The sequence below is a fragment of the Erinaceus europaeus genome, chromosome 11, assembly GCF_950295315.1.
Source record: "Erinaceus europaeus chromosome 11, mEriEur2.1, whole genome shotgun sequence".
Taxonomy (NCBI): Eukaryota; Metazoa; Chordata; class Mammalia; order Eulipotyphla; family Erinaceidae; genus Erinaceus; species Erinaceus europaeus.
The window spans coordinates 32,411,162-32,434,870 of NC_080172.1; the positions used below are offsets into that span (position 1 = coordinate 32,411,162).

General features: G+C 39.7%; 1 non-coding gene across 1 annotated transcript; it reads right to left on the reverse strand.

Moving 5' to 3' along the window:
• Positions 1-21,643: 21,643 nt before the first annotated feature.
• On the reverse strand, positions 21,644-21,710 carry LOC132541600 (small nucleolar RNA SNORD29). Its single transcript, XR_009552735.1, has one exon. It is a non-coding gene; the product is annotated as a small nucleolar RNA SNORD29 (small nucleolar RNA).
• Positions 21,711-23,709: the final 1,999 nt, after the last annotated feature.

Here is a 23,709-nt window from a genome sequence, read left to right on the forward strand (position 1 = left end):
ACACTTCAGTTCCCTGACCAGGAACTTTGGTTTCTTATGACCGGGATCATAGAGCTTGGGAGATGCACGGAGATTTCTCCTTGGACTTTCTGGATTCCCTCTCTCATGTTTCCCGAGGAAAAGGACTACATTTTGCTCCGGGCCACAATTTGGTTCTTTATGACCGTGATCATAGACATTGGGATATGCATGGGGATTTCCCCTGGGACTTTCTGGACTTCTTCTCAAATGTTTCCCATGGAGAAGGACTACTCTAATTTGAAGAACATTCTCGAGTACCCTGGCAGTTCCCAAGTATGGAGACACGTGGTTAGTTCTACTCTCCTGATTGGATTCTTTCTTCGATGGGAAGATGCTTTTAAAAGTAGATGCCTGAAGCAATCCAGCAGGAACAGTCAGAAGCACCCTAAATGGAATTTCGAGGAGCTTTTTGGACTAGGATGCCCTCCGGGGACTCTTAATCCTACATGGTGAGATCTAGATAATCTGGTTCAAGTTGCGTTTCGTAAGAGAGTGATTTGAATGACTGAATTTTTGCTTGACATTGACTTAAAAAAAAAAAATGCTGGACGCAGCCATGATTTCTAGAGACATCCAGAAACAATCCAAAAAACTGTATTTTCCCTCCTTTGATTTCTCTTTTATGTCTTGACATGAATCTGAAACGTTTAATCCTGAAAACTGTATGAGTTATGGGTGGGGCAGATAGTGCAATGATTATGTTAATTATTCTCATGCCTGAGGCTTTTAACCATGGTTCTTCTGTTTACCTTTCCACATTTTATTGAATTTAAACTGTTTAAACAACCTTAAAATCATACTAGAAAGGACTTCCAATTATAATGGAGTTATCAATTATAGTAAACTTCTAATCTGCTACAAGTTTTGTTTGACAAGTAAGTGAATTTCAGCTGTCAAAGTCTTCACATGAAAAAGCATCTACTCAAATGGAATTCCTGGAAATCCATTTGGATCCTGTTCTCTGACATTGCCCACAAGATGGAATGATTACAACACACCCCCGGAAACCAATGATGAGACCTGGCACGACCTGAAGAAACAGATTCACAGACTCCAAAGCTCACTCTCTACAGAAAAGCAGAATTCTGGTGGCCGACATTCCCCATCAAGACAGACGTGCAGCGTTTCATCCCTTGGCATTTTCTTCTGTGGTCAGCTACTTTGGACTGACACCTCCATCAGACTTACTGGTACACGCTGCTGTGTTTCTCCAAGACTAACTTCAGCCAATTGCCTTGAGACTTTATAGACCATGTTCCCTCGCCTGCAGGCTCTGCCCCATAGGCAGAAAACTCCCCCTCCTTATTAGGTTATGCCCACAGAGGCATGAAGCGCCTCAAGAGGCAAGAGATGCCCACAGAGGCAGGAAACGCCCTTTGAGGCAACAGATACCCCCAGAGGCATGAAGCACTCCCAGAGGCAAGAAATGCCCTTTTGCCTGCTAGGCCTTGACCTTTGAGGCAAGAAACGTTCCCCTTGGCATCACACTGGTTATTGCTGCTCGCCTATTTTGTTTTCCATGTCTTATGCCAGTTCTTTTGAAAATGCCTGTACGATATAGGTTTCTGTTCACCCCACAATCCTGATACTATGCAAATAGTTAAAAAGAAAGGGGGAGATGGTGCATGAGCCGGGAAGGTGTGGATCTGGTTCGATGACACTGGGGAGAGATCTACGGAAGTGGAAGGTGCTGTGGAAACTGCTGTAGTGGCCACAGGGGAAACTGAACACGTATCTATGGGGATGGAGCTCTTGGGGTGGACTGCAAATGGTTTAAGGTCCTTAAATGCTGAAAAAAATATCCTTTAACTCTCGTATCTCAGCCACAAGGTCTCTTAATGATGGCGTATCAGCAGGGGGTGGGTCAGAGAAGCAGAAGCCTCAGGGGTAGCCAAAACCAGGGCGGTAGGAGGAGGGGCTAGAGAACCAGAAGCCTCAGGGGAAACAATATGCCAATTCCATTTCAGGTTCTACTTGTGTTTTCTTTTCTGATCTTGTTTTTCAACTTCTGCCTGAGATTGAGATCATCGCATATTCATCCTTCTGTTTCTGACTTATTTCACTCAACATGATTTTTTCAAGGTCCATCCAAGATTGGCTGAAAATGGTGAAGTCACCATTTTTTACAGCTGAGTAGTATTCCATTGTGTATATATACCACAACTTGCTCAGCCACTCATCTGTTATTGGACACCTGGGTTGCTTCCAGGTTTTGGTTATTACAAAGTGTGCTGCCAAGAACATATGTATACACAGATCTTTTTGGATGGGCTCCTTTGGATATATCCCCAGGAGAGGAATTGCAGGATCATAGGGTAGGTCCATTTCTAGCCTTCTGAGAGTTCTCCAGACTGTTCTCCACAGAGGTTGAACCAATTTACATTCCCACCAGCAGTGCAGGAGGGTTCCTTTGACCCCACACCTTCTACAGCATTTGCTGCTGTTACCTTTCCTGATGTATGGCATTCTCACAGGAGTGAAGTGATATCTCATTGCTGTCTTTATTTGCATTTCTCTGACAATCAGAGACTTGGAGCATTTTTTCATGTGTTTCTCAACCTTTTGGATCTCTTCTGTGGTGAATATTTTGTGCATGTCCTCCCCCCATTTTTGGTGGGGTTATTTGTTGTCTTGTTGTTGAGTCTGGCAAGTTATATATTTTGGTTACTAAACTCTTATCTGATGTATGACATGTAAAGATCTTCTCCCATTCTGTGAGGGGTCTCTTGGCTTGGGTAGTGGTTTCTTTTGCTGTGAAGCTTTTTAATTTGATGTAGTCCCATAGGTTTATGCTTGTCTTAGTCTTCTTTGTAATTGGATTCATTTCATTGAAGATGTCTTTAAAATGTATGCAGAAAAGAGTTCTGCCAATACTTTCCTTTAAGTATTTGGTAGTTTGTGGTCTGACATCGAAGTTCTTGATCCACTTGGAATTTACTTTTGTATTCGGTGAAATACAGTGATTCAGTTTCATTCTTCTGCATGTTTCAACCCATTGTTTCCAAAACCATTTGTTGAAGAGACTCTGCTTTCCCCATGTAATAGTCTGGGCCCCTTTGTCAAAGATTAGATGTCCATAGGTGTGGGGGCTCATTTCTGGGTTCTCAATTCTATTCCACTGGTCAGTGTGTCTATTCATGTTCCAGTACCAAGCAGTTTTGATGACAATGGCCCTATAATACAGTGAGATCTGGGAGTGTGATGCCTCCGGTTCTGTTCTTTTTTCTCAAGATTGTTTTGGCAATTCTAGGTCTTTTCTGGTTCCAGATAAACATTTGTAGCATTTCTTCTATTTTTCCTAAAAAATGTGCTTGGGATCTTGATGGGGATAGCATTAAATTTGTAGATGGTTCTGGGTAATATATTCATTTTGATGATGTCAATTCTTCCAACCCATGAACATGGAATATCTTTCCACTTCTTTGTGTCTTTTTCAATTTCTTTGAGTAGTGACTCATAATTTTCAGTATACAAGTCTTTCACTTCTTTGGTTAGGTTTACTCCTAGATATTTTATTGTTTTTGTTGCTATAGTAAAAGGAATTGATTTCTGGATTTCAATTTCTTCTAACTTAGTGTTTGCATAGAGGAATGCCACTGACTTTTGAATGTTAATTTGGTAGCCTGACACCTTACTGTATTGCCTGATGATTTCCAAAAGCTTCTTGCTGGATTCCTTAGGTTTTCCCATGTATACTATCATGTCACCTGCAAATAAGGAGAGTTTGACTTCTTCTCTTCCAATCTGTATCCCTTTAATTCCTTGCTCCTGCCTGATTGCTATGGCAAGAACTTCCAACACTATGTTGAATAGTAATGGTGATAATGGGCAGCCCTGTCTAGTACCTGATCTGAGGGGAAATACTTCCAGTTTTTCACCATTGAGTATGATGTTGGCTGTAGGTTTGCTATATATAGACTCCAGTATCTTCAGGAATTTTCCATCTATTCCCATTTTTTGTAGTGTTTTGATCATAAAGGGATGTTGTATTTTCTGAAAGGCTTTCTCTGCATCTATTGATATGACCATGTGGTTTTTGGTCTTGCTTTTGTTGATGTGGTGGATCACATTGATTGATTTGCGTATATTAAACCAAACTTGCATGCGTGGGATAAACCCCACTTGGTCATGATGAACAATATTTTTGATATACTGCTGTATCCAGTTGTCTAGACTTTTGTTCAATATTTTCACATCTATGTTCATGAGAGATATTGGTCTTTAGTTTTCTCTTTTGGTTGTGTCCCTGTCTGATTTTGGTATCAAGGTGATGTTGGCTTCATAGAAGTTGGCAGGGAGTTTTCCAGTGTCTTCAATCTTCTGGAAGACTTTTAAAAGTAGAGGTATTAGTTCTTCTTTGAAGGTTTTGTAGAATTCATTTGTAAAACCATCTGGTCCAGGACTTTTATTTTTGGGGAGATTTTTGATAACTGTTTCAATTTCATTAGCTGGGATGGGCCTGTTCATGTTATCCACTTCCTCTTTACTTAGTTTTGGAAGTTGGTAGGTATCTAGGAAATCGTCTATTTCTTCCAGGTTCTCTAGCTTGGTGGCATATAGTTGTTCACAGAAGCCTCGCATGATATGTTGAATTTCTGCGGTGTCTGTTGTGATATCTCCTCTTTCATTTACTATCCGATTTATTTGGGTCTTCTCCCTTTTTTGTTTTGTGAGTCTGGCTAAAGGTTTGTCAATTTTTTTTACTCTTTCGAAGAACCAACATTTATTTTCGTTGATCTTTTGTATGGTTTTCCTATTCTCAATGTTATTTATTTCTGCCCTAACTTTAGTGATTTCTGTCCTTCTGGTTGTTTTAGGGTTCCTTTGTTGTTCTTCTTCTAGGTCTTTAAGATGTGCAATCAGGCTGTTTATTTGTGCTTTTTCTTGTTTCCTAATATGTGCTTGTATAGCTATGAACTTCCCTCTTAGGACTGCTTTAGCGGTGTCCCAAATATTTTGATAGCTTGTGTCTTCATTTTCATTGAACTCTTGAAACATTTTGATTTCTTCCTTGATTTCCTCTTTGACCCAGAAGTTGTTAAGAAGTGTACTGTTGAGCTTCCACATTTTGGGACTGTTACTAATCTTTTGTTGATTGTTAAGTGTTAGTTTAATTCCACTGTGGTCTGAGAAGATGCTTGGGATGATTTCAATGCTCTTGAATTGGCTGATGCTGTCTTTGTGGCCTAATATATGGTCTATCCTTGAGAATGACCCATGTGGATTTGAGTAAAATGTGTATTCCAGTTTCTTGGGATGAATGACTCAGAAAATGTCCAATAATTCTAGTTTATCTATCTCTTCATTTAGCTCCCTTATGTCTTTATTGATTTTCTGCCTGGATGATCTGTCAAGTTGAGAGAGTGGGGTGTTGAAGTCCCCTACTATGATTGTGTTACTGTTAATATATTGCTGTAGCTCTTTCAGTAGAAGTTTGATGTATTTAGATGGCTTCTCATTGGGTGCATAGATGTTAATAATTGTTAAGTCCTCTTGATTGACTGATCCTCTGAGCATTAAGTAGTGTCCATTCCTGTCTTTTTTAATCTTATCTATTTTAAAGTCTATCATGTCAGATATGAGAATAGCTGTTCCTGCCCTTTTTTGTGGGCCATTGGCTTGTATGATAGTTTTCCATCCTTTCACTTTAAGTCTGTGTTTGTCTTGTTGAGTTAGGTGGGTTTCCTGTAGACAGCATATTGTTGGGTTGTATTTTCTGATCCATCTTCCTACTCTGTCTTTTAATAGGTGAATTTAGGCCATTGACATTTATTGATATCAAAGATTGAAGATATTTTAATGCCATTCTTGTAGAGTTTTAGAGTGTTCTGATACGTGTCCTATTTGTGGTGGTCTGGTTGTTATAGGAGACCTTTCCGAACTTCTTTCAGGGCAGGTTTGGTGATGGTTGATTCCTTCAACTGTTGCTTGTCTGAGAAGGTTTTGATGCCTCCATCTAGTCAGAATGACATCTAGCAGGATACAGTATTCTTGGCTGAAAGCCTTTCTCATTGAGCACTCGATAGATATCTTGCCATTCTCTTCTGGTCTGTAGTGTTTGTATGGAGAAGTCTGCTGCTAATCTTATGGGTTTTCCTTTGTAGGTGACTCTTTGTTTTGCTCTTGCAGCCTTCAGGATCCTTTCTTTATCCTTATTCCTTTCCATTCTAAGTATGATATGTCTTGGTGTCTATAGGTTTGGGTTAATTCTGTTTGGGACCCTCTGGGCTTCTTGAATTTTTATGTCTTTGATGTTGTCTAGACTAGAGAAGTTTTCAGCTACTATGGCCTGGAAAATGCTTTCTTCCTCTCCTTGTCTTTCTTCCTCTGGTAAGCCAATAATGCGTATATTGTTTCTTTTGAAGTTATCCCATAGGACTCTGTTGTTATTTTCAGCATGTATTAATCTCTTTTTGAGATCTCTTACTTCTTTTTTAGTTGTCTCTAATTCATCCTCAATCTTGCTAATTCTGTCTTCAGCCTCATAGATTCTATTCTCTCTGCCCTCTACTGTTTTCTGGAGTTCATCTATTTTGTTGCCCTGCTCTGATACTGTTTTAGCTTGTTCAGCTAGTTGAGTTCTTAGCTCAGCGATTTCAGCTTTCAGCTCTCAAATAACCATGAGATAATTAGTATTTTCTTCCATATTCTCATTTGTTTTTCCTGCATTTCTGATTACAATTTTTCAAATTCTTTACTCACTCCTGTTATTATTTCCTTAGCTAATGTTTGGATGTTGAACTCATTTTGTGCTTCACCCCCTGGAGGACTTTTAATTGTATTCTTGTCCTGGTTTGATTCTCTAATATTTTTTTTTGTTCTTTTAACCATTTTATGTATTATATTACGAGTTCCCTTTATCAGTACTTTTCAAATTATTGATCACTATTGTCTGGATTGACTTGTGTCTAAGTAAATTAATTAAAGGGTTCACAGTGGTGGAAGTTAACAGTTATTTCAATCCCTGAGTTAGAGCTCAGTGGTTTAAAAGCCTCTTTCTTTTTTTTTTTCCTTCCCTGTAGGCTATGGAAGCCTGAGGGCTTTTAAACTATCAATAGGCTTCTTAGCTTAATCACTGACTCCTGACCAAGAGATAAAGCAGGGTGTGGCAGAGATAATCCAGTGGTTATGCAAAGAGACTTTTACAGCCCCTCAGCTATGCCACTGAGGTATAGGTCTTCTGAGTTTCCTGGTTAGATCTCTGTCCCCTGGTGTCCCTTCCTGTCGTTGCTCCAGATTCGGAGGGTAGTAGCAATGGAGACTCAGAGTTGCACTTGATGAGTCTCTGGGGAATCCTCTCCTCCCTTAAGCTGTCCCCTTGTTGGTGGAGCAGACTGGAGGTGGTGTCTCAACTGATAAACTGATGAACTGTTAGCAGTCACTTAATCTCTCCTTAGGCCCCTCTCTCCTCTCTGTCACCAGCCACACGTGTTTGTACTCACCGGTGGTTTACTGGGTTCCTATGGTCATTCTAGTCCTATCTTGTTTTGGTCCTGGGTGGTCTCCTTTGGTATTCCTAGTTGATCCAGGAGAGGAGAGGAGAGGAGAGAATGATCTGCTGCTCGTAGCTCCGCCTCCAGAAGTCCTGATCCCGTTATTTATTTTTAATTAATTTTTTTAACTTTCTTTATTGGAGGATTAATGTTTTACATTCAATAGTAAATACAATAGTTTGTACATGCATAACATTTCTCAATTTTCCACACAACAATACAACCCCCACTAAGTTTTTTATTTTTAAAATTACTATAGAAGAGATTCTAGTTTTTTCTCTAGTGTTTTAGGTCCTCTTGCCAAAAATTAGTTGTTCAGGGGGGTGGGAGGGGCTTATTTCTGGGCTTTCAATTCTATTTCATTGATGTGTGTATCTACTTTGATTCTAGTCCCAGGCAGTTTTGATTATAGTAGGCCTAGTAAAATTTGAGGTCAGGAAGTGTAATGATTCTAGTTCCGCTTCTTTTTCTTCAAGATTGCATAGGTTATCCTAGGCATTTTTTGGTTCCAGATAGACTCTTGTAGCATTTGTTGTATTTCCTTAAAGAAATTTGGTGAGACCTTTATAGTAATCACATTAAATTTGTATATTCTCTGTTAAGGATAATCATTTTGATGCTGTTAGTTCTTTCAGTCCAGGAGCAATGGATATGTTTTATTTTTTTTATATCTCTATTTTTTTAATAGGAAAGCCACTTCTCTTTCCTTCCTTCCTTCCTTCCTTCCTTCCTTCCTTCCTTCCTTTCTTTCTTTCTTTCTTTTCTTTTACCAGATCATAGCTCTGGTGAGGGGGGATTGAACCTGAGCCTTTGGAGCCTCATGCAAGAGAGTCTTTTGCGTAACCATCATGCTATCATCAGCCCCCCTCTTTTTTTTTAAAGTATTTTATTTATTTTATTTTTGAGGGAGTTGCAGAGAAAGACACAGAAAGAAACACCTTAGCACTGCTCAGCTCTGGCTTATGGTGGGGCGAGGGATTGAACCTGGGACTTTAGTAGGTCGATTCATACTCTCAGCTTGTTTCTAAGATATATTTTTAAAAGTTGAAACACTTGAACAATTTTAGACTTAGAAACATTTCTTTCTCCTTCCTTTTCATGTTTCTGAGCAACTGTCCATTGTTCTTCTACTCAGATTCTAGTTTACCTCTGACAAAAATAAACTAAGATGTCTATACATGAGGAGGGGTAAGGAAGAGAATTAAATTGATAGTTGATTAAATGTGTGTACAGTGTCAGAAAAAGGCATAAGTGACTTTAAACTTAGTTGGATATTGAATGTAGATCCTTCCAGACTTCGTTCTTTCTTTGTTTTCCTGACCAGTCAGTGTGCTGCTTATGCTCTAGTCAGCATGAAAAAACTTTTGGGAAAATAACTAAGCTAACAAAAAAATAACTACATAATAGCAAGCAATAGCAATAGCAAGGCTTCCTCAACAACTGGCTAATCCATATATATCTCTATATCTATCTATCAATCTTTATCTATCTATCAATATATATTTATTTCTATTTATTTATTTTTTAACCAGAGAACTGCTCAGCTGTAGGTTAAGGTGGTACGGGGAATTGAACCTGGGACTTTGAGGCCTCAGCTATGAAAGTCTCTCTCTTTAAAGATTTTATTTATTTATTAATGAGAAAGATAGGAGAAGAGAGAGACATCACAAGATATCTCTCTGGTACATGTGCTGCTGGGGACTGAATTCAGGAACTCTTGCTTGAGAGTACAATGTTTTATCCACTGCACCATTTCCTGGACCACAGTATGAGAGTCTCTTTGTGTAACCTTTATGCCATCTGTCCTTGCCCTAAGGCAGATACATTTAAAGAGAAATTCAATGTTGATAGGACTTTAAAGAACATTCATTAATTCATTCATGAGAGGCCATTAAGAGAAAAAAAAAACTCAGAGCAATACTATGCCATGTATGATGCCAGGTATCAAACTCAGGATCTTGTTCCTGTAAGACCCGTGCTTCACTGCCAAGCCATCTTCCAGGGCCACTAATAGCTCTTATTCATATGCTCAGACTTATTATTAGCCTATTTATTTATTTATTCATTCATTTACTTTACTCTTTACCCTTTAGGGTAGACAGTCACTTCTTTCTTTTTTTAAATATTTATTTATTTACTCCCTTTTGTTGTTTTATTGTTGTAGTTATCATTGTTGTTGATGTCGTCATTGTTGGATAGGACAGAGAGAAATTGAGAGAGGAGGGGAGACAGAAAGGGAGAGAGAAAGATAGACACCTGCAGACCCACTTCACCACCTGTGAAGCGACTCCCCTGCAGGTGGGGAGACGGGGGGCTTGAACTGGGATCATTATGCTGGTCCTTGACCTTTGTGCCACCTGTGCTTAACCTGCTGCGCTACCGCCCAACTCCCGACAGTTACATATTTCTGATCTGTAACTAAAGCTAACACAGAAGAAGAAAAGTAAATGGACAATAACACCCTGGAGGAAACTAACGCTTTTTTTGTTTTGTTTTGTTTTTTAATTATCTTTACTTACTGGATAGAGACAGCCAGAAATTGAGAGGAAAGGAGAGATAGGGAGGGTGAGAGACAGAGAGACACTTCCTGTGCTGCTTCATCACTCACAAAGTTTTCCCCCTGCAGGTGGGGACGGGGGGGTGGGGGGGCCTGAACCCTGGTCCTTGAGCATTGTAACATGTATGCTCTACCAGGTTTGCTACCACTCAACCCTCTGAAGCTCTTCTGGTAGAAGAAAACTTAAAAAAAAAAATCTAGGGATGGAGAGACAGCATGATGGTTCTGCAAAAAATCTAAAAAAGGGTTTCTTTAATATCCTCAGGGTGATAAAATGTCATAATGAAACAAGAAGAGAATACTGACATTTTTGTAAAGAAAATAGATGTTAAAATAGACAGTAGAGAAAAACTCCATGAAGTATCATAAGATAAAATTGAGATACTTTTCCACTAATCCAGGAAAATCTATAAAGATTAAAATAAGAATGAGAAGATAAAAGGATAAATTGAACAGTGGACACAATGTGTGGAGGGTAGGACCTACATAGGTGAGGCCCCTGGTTCTATTCCTGGTACTGAATATTCTGGAATAGTACTCTGATCTCTTATAAAGCAGATATATTAAAGATAAATATTTATTTATGAAAGAGATTGGAAGAAGAGGAGCAGGAGGAGACCCAGGATGAGGAGAGAGAACTAGAATATCACTCTGGCACATGCAACGCTGTGAATCAACTTGGGCCCACAGACTTGAGAGTCCAACACTTTATTCACTGCACCACCTCCCATGCTATAATAAATCTGTTTAAAAAGCAAGAAAGAAAATGAAAGGACTATTTTAGGGAGCTCAATGTCCAATTAACAGAAATTCTAAGAAGAGAAAATGGTGAGAAATTAACATGAGAAATCATGAACAAAATTACTAAGAAATGAAAGGCTGTGAGTCTCTGGATAAAGGGTCCTAGGAAACGTTTAACACAACGAGTGTAAATAAACAAATGTATCTGGAATGCAATGAGAAGATTAATCCCGGGCTGTTCACAATGGGTCATCTGGTCAACTGGCTAAGTAGGCTCCAGATTACTTCTGCCAAATGGAACAGTTGTATCCAGTTTCTGCTTTCTATTGGGTCAGTGACTTCTGCTTCATGGTAGAAGGGGTTTCTTACCTTGTCAAAGGCTCCCCAGGTGCAAGCAATTATTATTCTCATACAAATCCTACATAGACTAGTACCTCCAAACAGGACTAGGTAGTTCCCATCCCTTAAATTGAACTCAGTTTAAGAGACTTGCTTGGGCCTGGGTCGTGGCACACCTAGGTTAGCACATGTGTTACAATGCCCAAGGACCCAGGTTCAAACCCCCAGTCCCCACCTTCAGGGGGAAAGCTTTGCGAGTGGTGAAGCAGTACTGCAGGTGTCTCTCTGTCCCTCTCTCTCTCTCTCTCTATTTCCCCCTTCCCCTCAGTTTCTGGCTGTCCCTATCCAATAAATAAATAAAGATAATAAAAAGAAAATGAAAAAAAAATAGCAAAAAATTAAAAAAAAAAGACTTGCTTGAACAATAGAATAAAGTGGACATACCATTCTGAGACTGTCATGACTGCAGCTTCCACTCATATCTCTTGTAATATTTGTTCTTAGAACCCAGCTGCATGTTGGAAAGACCAAGCAAAATGGGAAAAAGGAACTTAGGCTCTCCTAAAACTTTCAGTAAACCTTCTAGACAGTAGTACCAACTTGCTGATTATTTAAGTAAACAACTGAATTACCAACCTCAACTAAGTCATCCCAACTGAAGTAGTGTGGGTTTATTATTTCTCCTGAGTCTTATCCAAACTATAGGATTGTGAGGGAAAAAAATTAATGACTTTAATGTTTTCCTCTTTTAATCTCTTGGCATGGTGAATTGCATTAGTAGCATTTTTGATATTGAATTTCTGGTGTTCTTGGACTAAAATGACTTTTATCTTTATGTATTCCAATTTGAACACTGTACCGAACATAACCACCACTGCCTATGGAAAAATATATTTACAAATTGTTATCAATGTCTTCCACTGAGATAGCCATTGGAGAGCAGCAGCCATGCCTCTGAGCTACCCAGTGGGCAAAGGTCTCAACAAAGGTCACAAGATGGCCAAGAATGTGAGCAAGCTGAGGCAAAAGTCACTGGCGTGGGGCCCTCGCCAAACTTATCAAGCTCCCGTGCAATATGATCTGGTCAGTGTGTGGTTTCCCCTCTAAGATGTCGATGCAAGAGTTCTCCAAGGACAGATCGGTGCTCTAGTTCATCAAGAGAGGAGTGGGTACACACATCTGTGCCAAGAGGGAGAGAGGAACACATCCTGGCAGCCATGACAAAGGCAGCTGCTAAAGAGGACTAAGCCTCCTCCTCTCCTACTCTACCCTCTGCAAATAATAAAGTGGTTTCTGAAAGAGAAATTTAATTAATTATGTGAAGGGAGGATGAAAAATGTTCCTTCTAGTTCAGGGGGTAAAAATCAGATATATGGGTAGAACATCAAATAGTCCAGATGGATTTCTGACTGATGAAACTGTAAAAACTGGGTTACTTTATTTTACATAGTTAGACTATCCTTTAATTTAGAACACTTAATCCAAATGAGTTGCTTCCTGTTAGATTTTTCAGCTATTTTGAAGGTTATATTTGAGGTTCAGTTTTTTCCATTTGTCTTTTTTATGATTCACTTAGGGACTTGATTAATGACATTCTATTTAGAAAATAACCGAGGCTTCACTAATCTGAAATAATCAGAGGCGGAATTCTCTCTTGCTTTCTCGGTCTTCCTCCCTTTCTTTTTCTTATCTCAAAGAATGTTTCATTTAATGAATGTAATCAACTGTTTATGTAAAAATGGAGAAACACAATGAGCCTTGAAAGTTCTTTGAAAATGAAAAATAAGGGGGGGGGGGAGTAACAAGACAGCCTAGAGGCTTGGTACTGCCCTAATTTGAAAAATTTATTACGTGAAAAGATGTTTTTTCTGCTTTTCAGATATGCCAATATTTAGGAGAGAACCTTTCTTCCACCCTCCCTCACGCCTCATCTTCTACCCCAGCAATATGGACATATGCATACACCCTTATAGCTCCCAAATATTGTTGAGGTGATTGTCTCTTTTAAAATTTTCTACTTATTATGTGATAGAAAGAATAAGAGAGGACAGGAGAGGAAGGGAGGGGAGAGGAGAGAGGAGAAGAGAGGAGAGGAAAGGAGAGGGGAGAGGAGAGGAGCTGGAACCCGGATCCTCACACTGGTCCTTGCGCTTTGTGCCACATGTGCTTAACCCGTTGTGCTACTGCAGGACTCCTATTTTTTTTTTAAATATTTATTTTCCCTTTTGTTGCCCTTTTTTTTTTTTAAATTGTTGTTGTAGTTATTGTTGGTGTTGTTGATGTCGTCATTGTTAGATAGGACAGAGAGAAATGGGGAAGACAAAGAGGGTGAGAGAAAGATAGACACCTGTAAACCCGCTTCACTGCCTGTGAAGCAACTCCCCTCAGGTGGGGAGCCGGGGCTGGAACCAGGATCCTTAAGGCCAGTTCTTGCGCTTTGTGCCACGTGCACTTAACCCGCTGCACTACGGCCCAACTCCCATGTGGTATTCTTTTAACCACTTTCCAAAAGCATTCTTTCTAAGATGAACCTGATGAACTGTCCCTCTTCTTTATGACAGCACCAACATCATTTTAAAGCTTTCTAGAGGAGAGAGGAAAGGAAGACCTAGAGCCTTCAGCAAATTCACTTTATGTGCATTTCTACTTCTAAGTTTTTTCCCCCCAATAAAAATTTCCTCCAAAACACTGTCTTATTTGAATAATTTTCTAATGTCCAAATAGTGAAGAAGCAACATTTATCACCAGAAATGACACTGGTCATGAGTAGAGCTCCCAGCTGGGAAACCATCATTATGTAAATGTACCAGTATGACAACCCTCCGAGGAGGACAAACGACTGTCAGTGACTTCTTAATCAGCATGTCTCTCGCAATAATAATCTAATCACTGGTCACCTAATTAAAAATGAAAGAAATTACTGCCTTTCTCAAACACCAAGCTTCTGGGATCTCAGGTTACCAACTGTCATTAAGTAGAGCATTGTCAGCTGTTCGTCTGGTGCATCCCAGAGAGGCAGACCTCTGAGATGTCTCAGGCTCACATCTGTGATTTGATTACTCTTGCCATCATTCAGTTAATGCCTTGATCTGAATAATTTGCTGCTATGGGCGTCTGGTCATTTATTGATTCACTCACCATTTTTACTGCAGACTTACTACATGCAAGGAATACATCTGGAGACGTAAAGCTGACTAGCAAGCATATTGTCCCAGCAAATGGAAGATCTATCTCTTGATTTAACAAATATAAAACTGTTTTACTATAATGAAATCTGACCAAACTGTAATAGATGGTACACATATGCAGGTGTAGTGTATATTATGGAAGATACAAAATGTCATTCCACTGACTAGAATCAGTTAACAGAAATCTGAGATGATTTTATTCTGGGCATGTGCTCTCCAGGTTGACAGATGTCACCAAATCACATGTTTGCTTCATTCATTTATATTACCTGCCTGGTCTACTTTATGCACCGAGTTTGAGATCCTCTTATAAAGAAAAGTCTGACAGACATCTATAATGATTTAAGTATTGTGGCTTGTTTAAAAATTCTTAGGTACAGCCTTCTTAGGTGTAGAAAATATCTCACCAACTACTTGTGTTTTGTAGTGGAGAAAATAAACAACGACAATTTTTTTTTATTGGGCAGGGGTAGATAGCATAATGGTTATGCAAAGGGACTTTCATGCCTGAGGCTCCAAAGTCAAAGGTTCAATCCCTGGTACCACCATAAACCAGCAGTGCTCTGGTAAAAATAATAATAATAATAATTGATTTAATAATGATTGACAATACCACAGGATAAGAGGGGTACAATTCCACACAATTCCCACCACTAGAGTTCCATAGCCTACCCCTTCCATTGGAACTTCCCTATTCTTTATCCCGCTGAGAGTATGAACCCAGGATCATTATGGAGTGAAGAAGGTGGAAGGTCTGGCTTGCTTCTGTACTTGCTCCTCCTCTGGACATGAGTATTGGTAGGTCAGTCCATGCACCCAGCCTGTTTCTATCTTTCCTTAGTGGGGCAGGGCTCTGGGGAGGTGAGGTTCCAGAACACGTTGGTGAGGTTGTCTGTCTAGGAAAGTCAGGTTGGTGTCATGGTAGCATCAGCAACTTGGTGACTGTAAAGCATTAAGATATAAAGCAGAACAAATTGAATAAGCACATTTTAAAGCTTTTCAACCATAGCATCTATTTATTTTCATTTTCATCATCTTTTGGGGATATGCATCTTCTTTGGGCTCAGTGCTCAGTCTTCCATTCTCTTCCTGCTTAGATCTTTCCTTCCTTCCTTCTTCCTTCCTTTCTTTTTTCCTTTCTTCCTTTCTTTGTACCAGAGCACTGCTCAGCTCTGGCTTATGGTGGTGTAGGGGATTGAACCTGGGACTTTAGAGCCTCAAGCATGAGAGTCTCATTGCCTAACCATTATGCTATCTACCCCTGCCCCAGCTACTTCTTTCTATACGAAATTAGATTTGGGGGAGCTTCTTGACTCTGGTATCATGGGGAGAAAAGTGTCTTTGGAGTCTTTACTGGTCCTGTTGTCCCTGAACCTGTGAAGGGCAGCTAGGTTCAGGAGTGTTGTGAACTTTCAGGTATTGCACCTCTGTGGAGTCGGTGATTGTAGTCATTGATCTTGATTCTAGCATTCCCACTTAAGGCAATCTCTTTCTCCTGACCTCAGACTTCTATTCATGTATAGTCAACTCTCTTAGCACATCTAGTTTACACAAAGGCACCACCAAATGGAATGCACAGATTGATTGTAGTGTTAACTGTATTGGGATCGATGAACATAGCTTGTATGACACCAAGTAATTGACATTTGTTAAAAATGTCCCTAGAACTTTGTTTGTGATCAATTATGATAAATACCCCACCAGTACTGGAGAGAACCATGCTTCTCTAATGAGTGAGTGTATATTGGTCTTCTACTACTGTATAACAAAGTAAAACAAACTGAAAAACTTTAAATAACATCCATTTTCACTATCTTAGTTTCTGAAAGTCAGAATTGCGATCATAGTTTCTCTGCTCCGGGTCTCACCAGTCTGAAAATTATCTATCAGTTGTGTTCTTCTCTTCATTTCAGGAGCTTCTTCTGAGCTATTTCAGTTTGTTGGTAGTGTCCATTTCCTTGCAGTTGCAGAGCTGAGGCCCTCATTTTTTTTTCTTTTTTAAAAATTTTATTTATTTATTTATTTATTTATTTATTTATTTATTTTATTTAATCCCATGCTCATGGATTAGAAGAATCAATGCCATCAAAATGAATATTCTCCCCAGAGCCATATACATATTTAATGTAATACCCATAAAAGTCCCACCAAGCTTCTTTAAGAGAATAGAACAAAAACTATAATCATTTATCTGGAACCAGAAAACACCTAGAATTGCCAAAACCACCTTGAGGAAAAGAAACAGAAATGGAAGCATCATACTCCCAGATCTCAAACTATATTATAAGGCCATCATCATCAAAACAGCATGGTACTGGAACAAAAATAGGCACACAGACCAGTGGGACAGAATTGAAAGCCCAGAAATAAATCCCAACATCTATGGGCATCTAATCTTTGATAAGGGGGCCCAAAGGATTAAATGGAAAAAGGAGGCTCTCTTCAATAAATGGTGCTGGGAAAACTGGGTTGTAACATCGAGAAGAATGAAATTGAACCACTTTATCTCACCAGAAACAAAAATCAACTCCAAATGGATCAAAGACCTAGATGTCAGACCAGAAACAATCAAATACTTAGAGGAAAACATTGGTAAAACACTTTCCCACCTACACCTTAAGGACATCTTTGATGAATCAAACCCAGTTGCAAGGAAGACTAAAGCAGAAACAAACCAATGGGACTACATCAAATTGAAAAGCTTCTGTACATCCAAAGAAACTATTAAACAAACAGAGAGACCCCTCACAGAATGGGAGAAGATCTTCACATGCCTTACATCAGACAAGAAACTAATCACCAAAATATATAAAGAGCTCAGCAAACTTAGCACCAAAAAAGTAAATGACCCCATCCAAAAATGGGCAGAGGATATGAACAAAACATTCACCTCACAGGAGATCCAAAAGGCTAACAAACATATGAAAAACTGCTCTAGATCACTGATTGTCAGAGAAATGCAAATTAAGACAACACTATGATACCACCTCATTCCTGTAAGAATGGCATACATCAAAAAGGACAGCAGCAACAAATGCTGGAGAGGATGTGGGGACAGAGGAACCCTTTTACATTGCTGGTGGGAATGTAAATTGGTACAGCCTCTGTGGAGAGCAGTCTGGAAAACTCTCTGAAGGCTAGACATGGACCTTCCATATGATCCAGTAATTCCTCTTCTGGGGTTATACCCCAAGGACTCAATAACAGCCAACCAAAAAGAGGTGTGTACTCCAATGTTCATAGCAGCACAATTCATAATAGCTAAAACCTGGAAGCAACCCAGGTGCCCAACAACAGATGAGTGGCTGAGAAAGCTGTGGTATATGTACACAAGGGAATACTATGCAGCTATTAAGAACAATGAACCCACCTTCTCTGACCCATCTTGGACAGAGCTAGAAGGAATTATGTTAAGTGAACTAAGTCAGAAAGATAAAGATGAGTATGGGATGATCCCACTCATCAACAGAAGTTGAGTAAGAAGATCTGAAAGGGAAACTAAAAGCAGGACCTGATCAAATTGTAAGTAGGGCACCAAAGTAAAAACCCTTTGGTGAGGGGTAGACATGCAGCTTCCTGGGCCAGTGGGGGGTGGGAGTGGGTGGGAGGGATGGGTCACAGTCTTTTGGTGGTGGGAATGGTGTTTATGTACACTCCTAGCAAAATGTAGACATATAATTCAGTAGTTAATTAATATGAGAGGGGGAAAATCAGTTGTATGTCTCAAAGTTTCTCAAAACACAAACTGAATCTTTTTAATATATAGGCTGTGTATTTGATATACAGACTCTCTCAAAAGCCTAGACCAAGTAGATTAGAAGCATCCAATAGCACAGCTATATACAAGATACTGGATACTGTACAGCAAACCCTAACAAAAGGACTTTTCAAAGTTAACCCAATTACCAAATAATGTGATGATAACATTAACTATCGATTATCTTTTTGAACCCTAAGATAGCAGGAACCTCACATCTCCACTATAGAGCCCCTACTTCCCCCAGTCCTGGAACCCTTGGATAGGGCCCACTTTCCCCTATGCGTCTCCCAATCCACACCAAATAATATTGCATCCGCCGATCACAACCTAACCAATGCAACGATTGCCCCCTCAACATGCCTCACCTCAGACTGTGTCCAGAGACTTCACGTGTGGAATGACAACCCTTCAGCTTCATTACTCGGGTGAGACCTTTCCTTTTATAGTACACTCTAATTTCATCTCAGGTGGTTCACTTTCTAACAAAGTCCCATAACCTAGATATACACCAGTTTCTGTGAGAGAGAGCTTATGTTCACACGTATCCATAAACTACTGCAAAATATATACCTGAAAGCAGAAGTACACTAGAGTTTGCAGTGAGTACCTCCCTAACACTTCCTCTCCACTATTCCAAGCTTTGGATCCATGATTGTTCAACAATTTGTTTGGCTTCGTATGTTAACTCTCTTTTCAATCACCAGGTTCCAGATGCCACCAGGATGCTGGCCAGGCTTCCCTGGATTGAAGACCCCACCAATGTGTCCTGGAGCTCAGCTTCCCCAGAGACCCACCCTACTAGGGAAAGAGAGAGGTAGACTGGGAGTATGGACCGACCAGTCAACGCCCATGTTCAGCGGGGAAGCAATTACAGAAGCCAGACCTTCTACCTTCTGTAACCCTCAATGACCCTGGGTCCATGCTCCCAGAGGGCTAGAGAATGGGAAAGCTATCAGGGGAGGGGGTGGGTTATGGAGATTGGGTGGTGGGAACTGTGTGGAGTTGTACCCCTCCTACCTTATGGTTTTGTTCATTAATCCTTTCTTAAATAAAAAATTTTTTAAAATTATTTATTTATTTATTTATTCCCTTTTGTTGCCCTTGTTTTATTGTTGCTGTTATTGATGCCGTTGTTGTTGAATAGGACAGAGAGAAATGGAAAGAGGAGGGGAAGACAGAGAGGAGGAGACAGACACCTGCTTCACCGCTTATGAAGCTACTCCTCAGCAGGTGGGGAGTCTGGAGCTCGAACCAGCTCCTTGCACTTTGCGCCACTTGTGTTTAACCTGCTGCACTACCACCTGACTCCCAAGGCCCTCATTTTCTAGCAAGCTGTTGTCAAGGGTCTGTCCTTAGTTCACAGAGTCTACATTCATCCTGGCCACGAAGTCCTTTCATCCATGGTGAAACTCATTGGTTACCTTTTCAAAGTCAGCAGAAGGATCTTTCTTTCTATTCTAGTGAGATGGGATCATATATAGGTATCCCCCACTTTTGAAAGTTTGGGTTCTGCCATTTTGCTTTTGTTTTTTAATTAAAATTTTTTATTACTAGATAGATTAGTTTTTTAAAAAAATATTTTATTTATTTATTATTGGATAGAGACAGCCAGAAATTGAGAGGGTATAGGGAGACAGAGAGGAAGAGACACTTGAAGTACTGATTCACCACTTGCAAAGTGGGAACTGGGGGCTTGCAGGTGAGGACTGGGGGCTTGAACCTGGGTCCTTGCACACTGTAACATGTGTGCTCAACCACCACCTGCCCCCCATTTTGCTTTTATAAAAGAAATTTATTACCCCATGTTTTTGACAATGGGCAGAAATCTGACTGCTTTCATGACAACAGGAGAAAATCAGAACTAGCTTTCAGTACTGAAAAGGCAGAGGCACCCCATACAATGAGAGTAGCAGCAAGTTCCTTCCCTTAGGAAATCTTCTCAACATTTCAGCATCATATGAAAGTAGAGGATGATGAAGTTGAAGCCTTTTTGACATTCTGTGACCAAAACTGACAAATAAGTTTGTAGGAGAATGGGTACTTACAGAAAAGGGGCACAATAGCAAGGCAGAAAAATGAAATACTCCAGGAACTGAATGTGAAGCACTTGCTCGAGATTTTCACTATGACTGATAGTGAAGCAATGGTTGTAGAAAAGTATGGCTTTGATTTAAAAGACAGAGGTTATGGGCAGGTATGAAGGATGGCTTGCATTATTACAAAGAATTGTGTGATAACTGTCAACTATAAACCATTAATCCTCCAATAAAGAAATTTAAAAAAAGAATTGTGGGATAGCATGATACAAGAGGTTGAACAGTGAAGAATATGGTTGTATTCCAGATTTTTCACATTAATGACTATATATCATGAACCTTAACCTTACCTGAGGTAGGCAGACATTGAAAAAGAAAAGCATTAGCGACCTACTAACTGACGAATTCAGACAGTGATGATTTATTAATAGATAACCTGTTTCCTCTCTCTCTTCTATATTCCAGTCTTCTGCAGCTGACACCACTCATAGGCCTTAGAACTGTAAGCCTAACCAGAATCCATCACACTTTTCATTGTGTTCTCTCTTGATAAATGAAATGAAACTACACTTGTATACACATTCTTTCTCTCTCTCTCTAAGTGGAAGACCTATTTTTAAATTTTATTTATTTATTTATTTGTCAATCCATTTAATGAGGGAGAGAAAGAGATACAGAGACTGGCTCTGGCTTATGGTAACACCAACTTTATAAAACACATGTATTTATAGTGTCATCCCTGTTTTTATTATATGTTGTGTAATTTTAGCTTTTAAATGTCATTTAGTTTGGTATTATTTGATAAGTTATTTTGGGGGCCAGAACACTAAACTTTTTCCCACAAAAATTATTGGGAATTGTTTAACTATATATCTATTCTGGGACTATGAATGATTTTGTAAGGTCTATATTCAGACAGAGGGTGAAAAACTGTACAATATAATGTAATCAATGAAGTTAACTATCTCACCATCTTCACTTCCCGTACAAATTTTCTAGGGATGAGTATTATTCAAGAGTGGCAATCATTTTAAGATTCTTCTTATCACATGGTCTATGTGTTTCTTTAAAAATAAAAAACGATTGCAGGGAGGAAATGGTGGTTTACAGTACAGTTGCTGACATATGAGTACAATTTCTCATCTCCCCTGATACATCTCTGCATTATATTCCACCTCCAACTTAGGTCCTTTATCTCCATCATGCACCAGGACTCCAACATCTTCTTTACCTCCTTTCAGTCTTCCCCTTCATTCCCAGAGCTATTTGCTTTGGTGCAATAGTGCATAAGGATTTTTATATATTGATTAAACTCATCTTTTAAATTATCTTATTTCATTATCTTATTTTTGTGGCCAACAAGATAAGTCACATAAAGAGAGTGCTTGTTTCGTCATGTGTATGACCCAGATTCTGGTCTGGCTCTCATCATACTGAAGGAAGCCTAAGGGCTGTGGTATCTTTCTCACTGTCTCTGTCTCTCTCTCTCTTGTTTTTTTCTTTTTTCAGTTTCTCAGGTGTTCACATTTTTTCACTGTATAAATCACAGTGAGCTAGTTTGATTCTTTATAGAAACTCTCTCTTTTAAAGATTTTATCTATCTATTTATTTATTTATGAAAAAGATAGGAGGAGAGAGTTAAAGAACAAGACATCACTCTGGTACATGTGCTGTTGGGGATTGAACTCTGGACTGCAAGAGGCCAGTGCTTTATCTACTGTGCCACCTCCGGGAACTATGTTTCTTTATCTCTTTCTCAACATTTCTACCTAAAAAGGGTGGCCTATAGCAGTGAAGCTCCATTAAAAGCAACCAAAAATCTATTTTATGAGAGGGAATAAGAATATTGCTGTGTACAGGCATCAGCTCCAGGGTCTCACAAATGCAGATCTTGTGCTCTACCACTGAGTTACCTCCCTGGTCACTAAATTCAGCTTCTTAACTGTTTTATTCAAGTTTCTGGTGTGCTTGTTTTTCATTTACTTGGACTTACCTCAATGATTAGTATAACTGTGTTGACTAGGAATATATTATTTTCTTGAAGTCCAATTTTTTTATATTTATTTATTTATTCTCTTTTGTTGTCCTTATTGTTTTATTGTTGTAGTTATTATTGTTGTTGTTGGATAGGACAGAGAGAAATGGAGAGAGGAGAGGAAGACAGAGAGGGGGAGAGCAAGATACCTGCTTCACTGATTGTGAAGTGACCCCCCCCCCCTGCAGGTGGGGAGTGGGAGGTGCCTTACTCAATCCTTACTCTGGTCCTTGTGCTTTGCTTCATGTGTGCTTAACCCACTGCACTACTGCCCAACTCCCACAAATTTTTAACTTATATATTCTGAGAACATTTTACTGGGTATATATGATTTAGGATTAAATTACTCAGAATATACCTAAAATAGAACTACTAGCTTTTTCCAAAATGGAGACCCCAAATCTTCATCTACAATATTCTTACCTTTAGGTTCATGAGTAGTCAACAACTTGTTCTGCTTTATATCTTAACTCTTTTTCAGCCACTTGGTTCCAGTTGCTACCATGATGCCAACCTGACTTCCCTGGGCAGATGACCCCACCAATATGTCCTGGAGCCCCACATCTCCAAATCTGTTGTTTTCTCCGGGCTGGCTTCAAGGGCAGGAAACAGATGACCAGAAACTTGTGGCTGAGCTGAGAACTCAGTTTGATCTTTATTCATGAGCGGGAAAACAACCTAATCCCCACACAATGTGCTCCTCCATCTTTCTCCTCCAGCGGCAGAGTCAGGAACCCAAGAAGTACGTAAGATAGGGGGTGGGGAGAAGGGAGAAGCGTGAAACTAGCAAGGGCTAAACCAAATCTCCCGGAGATGGGGGGAGTGAGACCAAACCAATGTAACAGAAAGATCATGTAAATAGACCACAACGTCAAGCAATGTAACAGAAGAGATCCCAGAAGCATACCAACACAAATCCCTGCCTCACTTGGAAAGAGAGAGGTAGGCTGGGAATATGGATCGAACTGCCAACATCCATGTTCAGCAGGGAAGCAATTACAGAAGCCAGACCTTCCACCTTCTGTACCCCATAATAATCCTGCATCCATACTCCCAGATAAAGAATAGGAAAGCTGTTAAAGGAAGGGATTGGTGGTGGGCATTGTGTGGAAATGTACCCCTCTCATCCTATGGCCTTATCAATATTTCCATTTTATAAATAATAAGAAGAAAGAATTAAATTACTCAAGAATTCCAGAGGTGGGGTTCCAGAGTAGCAGCAGCTGCTGTTTCTGTCTTCTCCTCTCCCTGGTCAACTGGGAATATCAAAAATCACCCAAGACTGTAACAAGACAAAACTAGGATTACTTTGGGAACCCACTAAGTCACCAGTGAGTGAAAACACGTGTGGTTCATGGACAGAGAGGAGCTTAACGAGAGATTCCTGGGGCTAAAGCCTGTGTCTACTCCCAAGTGGCTGGTAACAGTCCAGCAGCTTACTAGTTGAGGCACCACCTCCAGTCTGTTTTAACAACAGAAAGACTGCTGAAGGGAGGAGAAGACTCCTCTAAGACTCACCAAATGCAACTGTGTCTCCAT